Source organism: Bufo gargarizans, chromosome 10 (genome assembly GCF_014858855.1).
Source record: "Bufo gargarizans isolate SCDJY-AF-19 chromosome 10, ASM1485885v1, whole genome shotgun sequence".
Lineage (NCBI taxonomy): Eukaryota > Metazoa > Chordata > Amphibia > Anura > Bufonidae > Bufo > Bufo gargarizans.
Genome location: NC_058089.1, coordinates 111,799,291 through 111,807,983, shown reverse-complemented (window position 1 = coordinate 111,807,983; position 8,693 = coordinate 111,799,291).

Below are 8,693 nucleotides of genomic sequence, written 5' to 3'. Positions count from 1 at the left end.
GAAGCCTGTGACGGTGCATGGGTATTGTTAGCCCTGTTTGCAGATCAGAGAAGCCAAGCTCTCAATGCAAGGAGATAGTCAGGGTCAGGACAGCATTAACTTACCTGTTGTCCTTAGCAAGAATGTGCTCCAAAACTGCTACAGTGAAGTGCTGGAAGCCGAGATGAGCGAACCACATGAGATTTGGTCCAGGTTCGCCAAATTTTTTAAAAAGTTCAGTTCGGATCCGAATCGATTTGGACCGAACCAAAGTTGCTCCAATTGCCTTGAAAATTGGTATGTAACCCCTCTAGCTTCCTAAGACTCAGAATTGTTATCTCTTTCGTCTATTTTTTTATGATTTTTTCTTTTTCCCTCCCCCAGCTCTGGAACGCAATGACAGCAATAGTAAATGAAGTGACACTGACATACATAGCTGTGAGTAAATGCACTTTTGACAGCGTTAACATACAGCGTGTTTAGAAACACACCGCAAGCAAATGTCTCAAAGCTTCCAAAAATCCGGGGCAGATAATGTTTAAACACACACGGTGTTATGCAATTCACTGCAAAAAATGCACCAAAATGATACGCAATTGACCATACTATCTAATTAAGGAATTAGCTAGCATTGTCAGTTGAGTATCATTTTGGTGCATTTTTTTGCAGTGAATTGTGTATGTATAACTTTTCATCTGCACAATGTATCATTTTGTGTAAGATGTTCTTGTGGTGCATGCGGTCCGCACCGGCATCATCCATTGTACGCATTTTTTTCTGGGGATTGCCGTTGTCTGCGGACCGCATGCGGAGAAATTGCTCCCCCGGTTATAGACACGCTATAGTGTATGGGTTTGGAGCATTTTCACCCGTTTAGGCCACTTTTTTCAGTGAGTTTTTGTGAAAGATGAAAAAGTGGCTTGGGGGAGCAAGCGTCCAAAAATGATGCCTTGACACGGTCAGAATGCCTGCCCATACGCACAAGTGTTAGTTGTCAGGAAAAAAAATCTCCCTTTTAATTGGGAGCAGCAGCAGTGCAGTGTGGATGTGGGAAGGGTACAGTATGAGGTTCATCCGTTTTTATCCGGTACACGTTTTTGCTTCCACTCCAGCACCCGTACGTATTTGGACGCAGGCAGGAACCCAGGCTGCAGCCAAGCACCCGTTCGCTGGTCGGGATATACACCAGCAAGAGCCTATACAGCTGTTGTGATTAAGGCCTCTTTCACACTTGCGTTGTCCGGATCCGGCGTGTACTCCACTTGCTGGAATTACACGCCGGATCCGGAAAAACGCAAGTGAACTGAAAGCATTTGAAGACAGATCTGTCTTCAAAATGCTTTTAGTGTTACTATGGCAGCCAGGACGCTATTAAAGTCCTGGTTGCCATAGTAGTAGTGGGGATCGGGGGAGCGGTATACTTACAGTCCGCGCGGCTCCCGGGGCGCTCCAGAGTGACATCAGAGCGCCCCATGCGCATGGATGACGTGCCATGCGATCACGTCATCCATGCGCGTGGGGCGCCCTGACGTCACTCTGGAGCGCCCCGGGAGCTGCACGGACGGTAAGTATGCTGCTCCCCGCTCCCCACTACACTTTACCATGGCTGCCGGGACTTTAGCGTCCCGGCAGCCATGGTAACCATTGAGAAAAAGCTAAACGTCGCATCCGGCAATGCGCCGAAACGACGTTTAGCTTAAGGCCGGATTCGGATTAATGCCTTTCAATGGGCATTCATTCTGGATCCGGCCTTGCGGCAAGTGTTCAGGATTTTTGGCCGGAGCAAAAAGCGCAGCATGCTGCGGTATTTTCTCCGGCCAAAAAACGTTCCGTTCCAGGACTGAAGACATCCTGATGCATCCTGAACAGATTTCTCTCCATTCAGAATGCATTAGGATAATCCTGATCAGGATTCTTCCGGCATAGAGCCCCGACGACGGAACTCTATGCCGGAAGACAAGAACGCAGGTGTGAAAGAGCCCTAACTCACAACAACCTCTGGTAAGCGAATTTTATATCAATATTGTCAGCAGTACCACACATGAGGCGCTGTCCTCTCGCTCTCTTTTTACTCTCCTATTTCAAGGGCACAGTATGGATATAGTGGCAGCAGCAGTGCAGTGTGGATGTAGGAAGGGTACAGTATGGATATAGTGGCAGCAGCAGTGCAGTGTGGATGTGGGAAGGGTACAGTATGGATATAGTGGCAGCAGCAGTGCAGTGTGGATGTGGGAAGGGTACAGTATGGATATAGTGGCAGCAGCAGTGCAGTGTGGATGTGGGAAGGGTACAGTATGGATATAGTGGCAGCAGCAGTGCAGTGTGGATGTGGGAAGGGTACAGTATGGATATAGTGGCAGCAGCAGTGCAGTGTGGATGTGGGAAGGGTACAGTATGGATATAGTGGCAGCAGCAGTGCAGTGTGGATGTGGGAAGGGTACAGTATGGATATAGTGGCAGCAGCAGTGCAGTGTGGATGTGGGAAGGGCACAGTATGGATATAGTGGCAGCAGCAGTGCAGTGTGGATGTGGGAAGGGCACAGTATGGATATAGTGGCAGCAGCAGTGCAGTGTGGATGTGGGAAGGGCACAGTATGGATATAGTGGCAGCAGCAGTGCAGTGTGGATGTGGGAAGGGCACAGTATGGATATAGTGGTAGCAGCAGTGCAGTGTGGATGTGGGAAGGGTACAGTATGGATATAGTGGCAGCAGCAGTGCAGTGTGGATGTGGGAAGGGCACAGTATGGATATAGTGGTAGCAGCAGTGCAGTGTGGATGTGGGAAGGGTACAGTATGGATATAGTGGCAGCAGCAGTGCAGTGTGGATGTGGGAAGGGTACAGTATGGATATAGTGGCAGCAGCAGTGCAGTGTGGATGTGGGAAGGGCACAGTATGGATATAGTGGCAGCAGCAGTGCAGTGTGGATGTGGGAAGGGTACAGTATGGATATAGTGGCAGCAGCAGTGCAGTGTGGATGTGGGAAGGGTACAGTATGGATATAGTGGCAGCAGCAGTGCAGTGTGGATGTGGGAAGGGTACAGTATGGATATAGTGGCAGCAGCAGTGCAGTGTGGATGTGGGAAGGGTACAGTATGGATATAGTGGCAGCAGCAGTGCAGTGTGGATGTGGGAAGGGTACAGTATGGATATAGTGGCAGCAGCAGTGCAGTGTGGATGTGGGAAGGGTACAGTATGGATATAGTGGCAGCAGCAGTGCAGTGTGGATGTGGGAAGGGCACAGTATGGATATAGTGGCAGCAGCAGTGCAGTGTGGATGTGGGAAGGGCACAGTATGGATATAGTGGCAGCAGCAGTGCAGTGTGGATGTGGGAAGGGCACAGTATGGATATAGTGGCAGCCGCAGTGCAGTGTGGATGTGGGAAGGGTACAGTATGGATATAGTGGCAGCAGCAGGAGCAGTGCAGCATGGAACATACAAGGCAGTAGAATGGCTGTCTATGGGTAGTAGTAGTATTGGTAGTAGTGGCTGATATTGCAGCAACAGCAATATGGTACCTGTTGGCAGACAGCAGCATGATGGAGGCGGCAGCAACCTTTTGGTAGATGATGGTTGGCAGGCCGCAGCAGTGGCATGATGGTGGATGTGAGATGATGGAGGCGGCAGCAGCAGCCATATGGAACATGATGGTAGGCAGGCCACAGCAGTGGCATGATGGTGGTAGTGGAGGCTGTTGGCAGGCAGCAGAATGTGCGGGCCCCCCAGAGCGTTTCCCTTAGGGGGCAATGGCACCATATAGGATATGTATATTGCTAGGATGTTTTTCTCCCCCCCCCCTTCTTTTTCCCGCTCTTTCTTTTACAGATTTTACCTCAAGTGGTGTTAATCCGGTATCAGCTGGTTTTTTGTTTTCGTTTACCTGTGAGCCATAGTGACAGCCAGGACCACATCTGATTGGCTGATGCTGTTGCTGAGGGTGATTCCAGGGCCCTGGTTGGTGGCTGGATCTATGGCGGGAAATTGCTGGTCCTTAAAGGGAACCTGTCATGCGGATATTTGATTATAATCTAAATAATTATATACAATCATTAACTACTAAAAAGTGCCTTAGATGTATTCACTTACTGGTGTGACAGATGGTTACCTCATAATATACACACAAAGATGCCGCCTGCTAATGAGCTGACTGGAGTCCAGCGTGATGTCATGGAGTCCAGCGTATATTTAATTCAGAGCTATAGCCACTCCCCTGCTGCTGGTTCATATGGAAACAAACTGTCATTCAGCAGCAGGTGGGCGGGGAGAGTCAGGAGCTCATGAATATTCATGACTCATCATTATCAGCTGGAGCTTTTCAATACAAGATGTTGGCAGATTGACTGGGTCAATTAAAGAAAGGGACCCAGCATTTTGCTAAGAGAATCAGTCACTTATTTATGTTGCCCTTAGTTAGGACACCATAAATCTGGTGACAGGTTCCCTTTAAATTGCGGGTTCGGCGACACTTCTGGGCCAGCGTTAAGAAGACCGGATTGTCGCCCCGCCCTTCCCCCTTTTTTTATGATGTATGTCGCTTTGCTTTGTCAGAGGGGCTGTGTCACTCAGCTATTGAGTGGATTTCAGTGATTATTAGAGTTTCCAATGGTCATTTATATAATGAAATTAATGGTTTAAATTATTTAATTTATTAAAGTATGTTGCTATTTTTATGTTACCCTTAATAAAGCATTGCGGCCATTTTTATTCCACAACAAAGTGTTTGTCATTATTTATTAGAGGTTAAGGATTTTATTATTAAGTTTTAAAGGTGTCATTTGCATCCATGATGGAGGCGGCAAAAACCTTACGGAAGATAATGGTTGGCAGGCCGCAGCAGTGGCATGATGACGGCGGTGACATGATGGAGGCAGCTGCAGCGGTACAGAACGCGATAAATGGCAGGTCGCAGCAGTGGCATGACAGAGGCAGGCAGACAGCAACAGTGCCAAGATGGGGCATTGCCAGCAAGGCCAGATCTATCCATTGGTAGAAAGGGATGATGATGATGTGAAAGACACCGTGCTGCATGTGGATGTGGCCTGGCTGTCACAAGGGGGACTGAGAGAAGGAAGGAACTCCTGTTGCGGTAGCTGGCAGCCACCTTTGCTTGCCTACAGGATGGGGTGATGCTGCTTCATGTGGTTCAGTAGAGCTGTGGTGCCTACGTTTGTGTTTGCCGGCCCACGTCTTATTTTGCTCTGGCACAGCTTGCACAAGGCAATACTTTTATCTTCCGTCAGTGTGAAGAAAAACTGCCAGACGGGAGATACGTGTACAGGGGTACTGGGCTTAGCTCTGGCACGTTTCACGCATAATCCATCTATAGAGTCAGCGCATCACTAGATCCTGAAGCAGATATGACCCAAGCTGTTTTTTTCCCCCCCCTAGATCAGGGGTGGTGAACCTATGGCACGCATGCCAGAGGGGGCACTTAGAGCCCTGTCTGTGGGCACATGGCTCTGTGTGGGCCGTACGTAGGGTTGCCACCTGTGCACTATTACTAATGAGCAATTCCATTGTGGAGCGCTCATTAGTACAGCATTTGCCCCCCTCATCCATCTGATCGCGCCGCGGGGAACACTCGCTGCTCATTGGATGCGTAGGACAGGACCTTCGCTCCAATGTGATAATGGATGAGGTGAGTTTAATTTATTTTTTTGCACAAGAAGAGTAGTGAAGGGGGCATTAATAATACTGTGGCTTCTATCGGGGGCATTATTAATAGTGGGAGCCACTAATGAAGACAAAACAATAGTAGGGGGGCACTAATGGGGGAATTTTTAATACTGCAGGCTGCTAATAAGGACCTTATTAATACTGGGGGCCACTAATAGTAACATAGTATATAAGGCTGAAAAAAGCCCTCCGTCCATCCAGTTTGGCCTGTCATCCTGCAAGTTGATCCAGAGGAACCCAAAAACCCCTATGAGGTAGAAGCCAATTTTCCACACTTTAGGAGAAAAAATTCCTTCTCGATTCCAATTCAGCAATCAGAATAACTCCCTGGATCAACGACCCCTCTCTCGTAGCTATAGCCTGTAATATTATTACACTCCAGAAATACATCCAGGCCGCTCTTGAACTCTTTTAATGAACTCACCACCTCGTCAGGCAGAGAGCTCCATAGTCTCACTGCTCCTACCGTAAAGAATCCTTATTAATACTTGGGGCCACTAATGGGGCATTCATAATGCTGGATTCTACTAATGGTGGCCTTATTAATACTGGGGGCCACTACTGGGGCATTATTAATACTGGTGGCCACTAATGGGACATTTTTAATACTAGGGGGCTCCAACAGGGGCATTCATTTTACTGGGGCCTGTGTTAAGCCATTGCCATGTTGGCACTTTGCGATAAATTAGTAGGTTTTGAGTTGCAGTTTGGGCGCTCTGCCTCTAAAAGGTTCACTATCACTGCCATAGATACTGCCACCATCCAATTCATCTCAGCAGAAGTGGTCTGTGGCATAGTCCCGGCATAAAAAAGACATTCTGCACTGGGACCTGAAGCTAGAAAACATCCTTCTGACCACAGACCACCATGTCAAAATAACCGACTTTGGCCTTGCTGCAATAGGTGTGCGTCAGGGGGCCCAAGAAATATCGTATAGGAACGCCTGGATACGCAGCCCCGGAATTGCCAGGCACATGGGCGAGGGGTAGATTACTTTGCAAGTGGCTTGATTCTATATAAACTGTACACAGAGTTTCCCTTTCCTGGAAAACATCCCTGAGAAGGTCATCATTCTGTCCTCCACCATGCTCCCGTCTACCTAGAGTCTCTGACTCCCTCAGTGAACATCTTACAAGGGCTGCTGTGTAAAGATCACATCTTTAAGAAATTGGGATGGATTCTAAAACATGGAGAAGTCAAAACCGGCTCTCGTGCAGAATCAGCAGTTTCTAGGCTTGATACTGGATTCCAAAAATAGGTGTATTTTTACCAGAGGACAAGATCTTAAGCTTAAAGAAAGAAGACAGAAATCCTAATCAAGAATCCGAAAATCTCACCGAGAAAAGGTATGTCGATTCTTGGAAGTCTGACATCTTGCATTCCTGCAGTTATATGGGCCAAATTTCATTTGAGAAATCTTCAATGGGACATACTGACAGCCTGGAAGGGAGAAAAACAACCCTTAGATAGACTATAGAGGGCCTGAAATGGTGGTTGACGACAGGCAATCTGATTCAAGGAGTGCCTTGGAAAATGGAAGATCTCCTATGTTAAACAACGGATGCAAGCCCTTGGGGTTGGGGCGCTCATTAGGGATTCACATAAAACTTTGTTCCAATACTGTATGGACAGTATTCGAATGTATTGGGTCCGATGAGCCGAAGTAATTGCGTTGCGTGAAGTCTCACAAGACTTCACAAATTAATTTTACTGTAAAAAAAAACTATTTTCCAAACTCTTCTTCGGTTCCAAGGTATCACTTAGAATTTTGCCTCCAGAAGGCCTTAAAGCTCATTCCACTAGGGCAGTGGTGGGCAACCTTATTAGTAAAATGAGCCAAATATCGACAAAACAGAGATTTTTATTTTTTTGAGAGCCAAATTTTTTTAACTTCAAATATATAGGAAGGTACATTGTTATTTACTTCATAAGGGTATTCCTAACCATCTGAACATACCTTTCTCAATCCTCGACACTACATCTTCTTTCATCTTCTTTCACTCCACAACGTTTTACCCTATAAGACGCACATAGGTTTTAGAGGAGGACAATATGGAAAAAAATATTTTTCATTACACCTCAGGTCAGACCACTAATCAGAACCTCAATGTTTGAAATCTCTTTTGAAATTTGAAAAAAAGGAACTCGGGGGTTCTGTACCAACGCAACGCTGTCTTAACAGAGTTTTCTTGAATTTTTATGCACTTGGAAAAGCCGTGCGAAGATTTCTGAATCCATTTACTGTCAGTGTCACTAAATTCAAGGTGGAGTTCTTTTCCCCACTCAGCAACCCAGGGCGGTACGCTAGAATAGCTCTCACTTAGAATCTGTCTATAAATGAGGGTGGTGCATTCATGAGGTAAATTTGGCAGCAGAACATAATTCTCCAACCATGATGGATCAGGGAGAGGGGTAAATTTGGAAATCATAAACTGCCTACAAGCATTCTCAAAGTCATTTCTTTGAATGAAATCTTTACCAGGGGCAGGTACACCCGAGAGGGCAGTATAGAAGTCGGAAGTGATCTGTAACCCATTCAAATCTCCTAATCTGTGATGTGACATTGATAGCCAAATGTCTGATGGAGATTTAATTTGTGGGAACAGTAGTGTGGGGATAACTGAGATAGGAGCTAAGGGAGAAATCTTGTCCTGAGCAGATGTTAAGACCAAAGACTTATGGCAAATATGCAGCATTCCTCTGGTAAGTACGCTATCTACTTTGGTCCTTTCTCCTGTCCTCTCAGGTGCCCATAACCTATGGAACAATTCCTTACCCAACAGGGCCAATTCTAAATCTACATGCAGACAGAATGTCTCTTGTCTGGCCAGTTTAAGCCACCTTTCCAAACTAATAGCCTGTATATAGGTTGATAGGTCAGGGAGGGAGATACCCCATGTTTCTTTCTTCGGGAAAGAAGGCGAAAGGACATTCTAGTGCGCTTCTTATCCCACAAATAACTGCTCATGATGGATTGTAGTTTATTAATGAAACTAACAGGTACTGGTAGGGCTCTCAAGGTGTACATTATCAGCGGC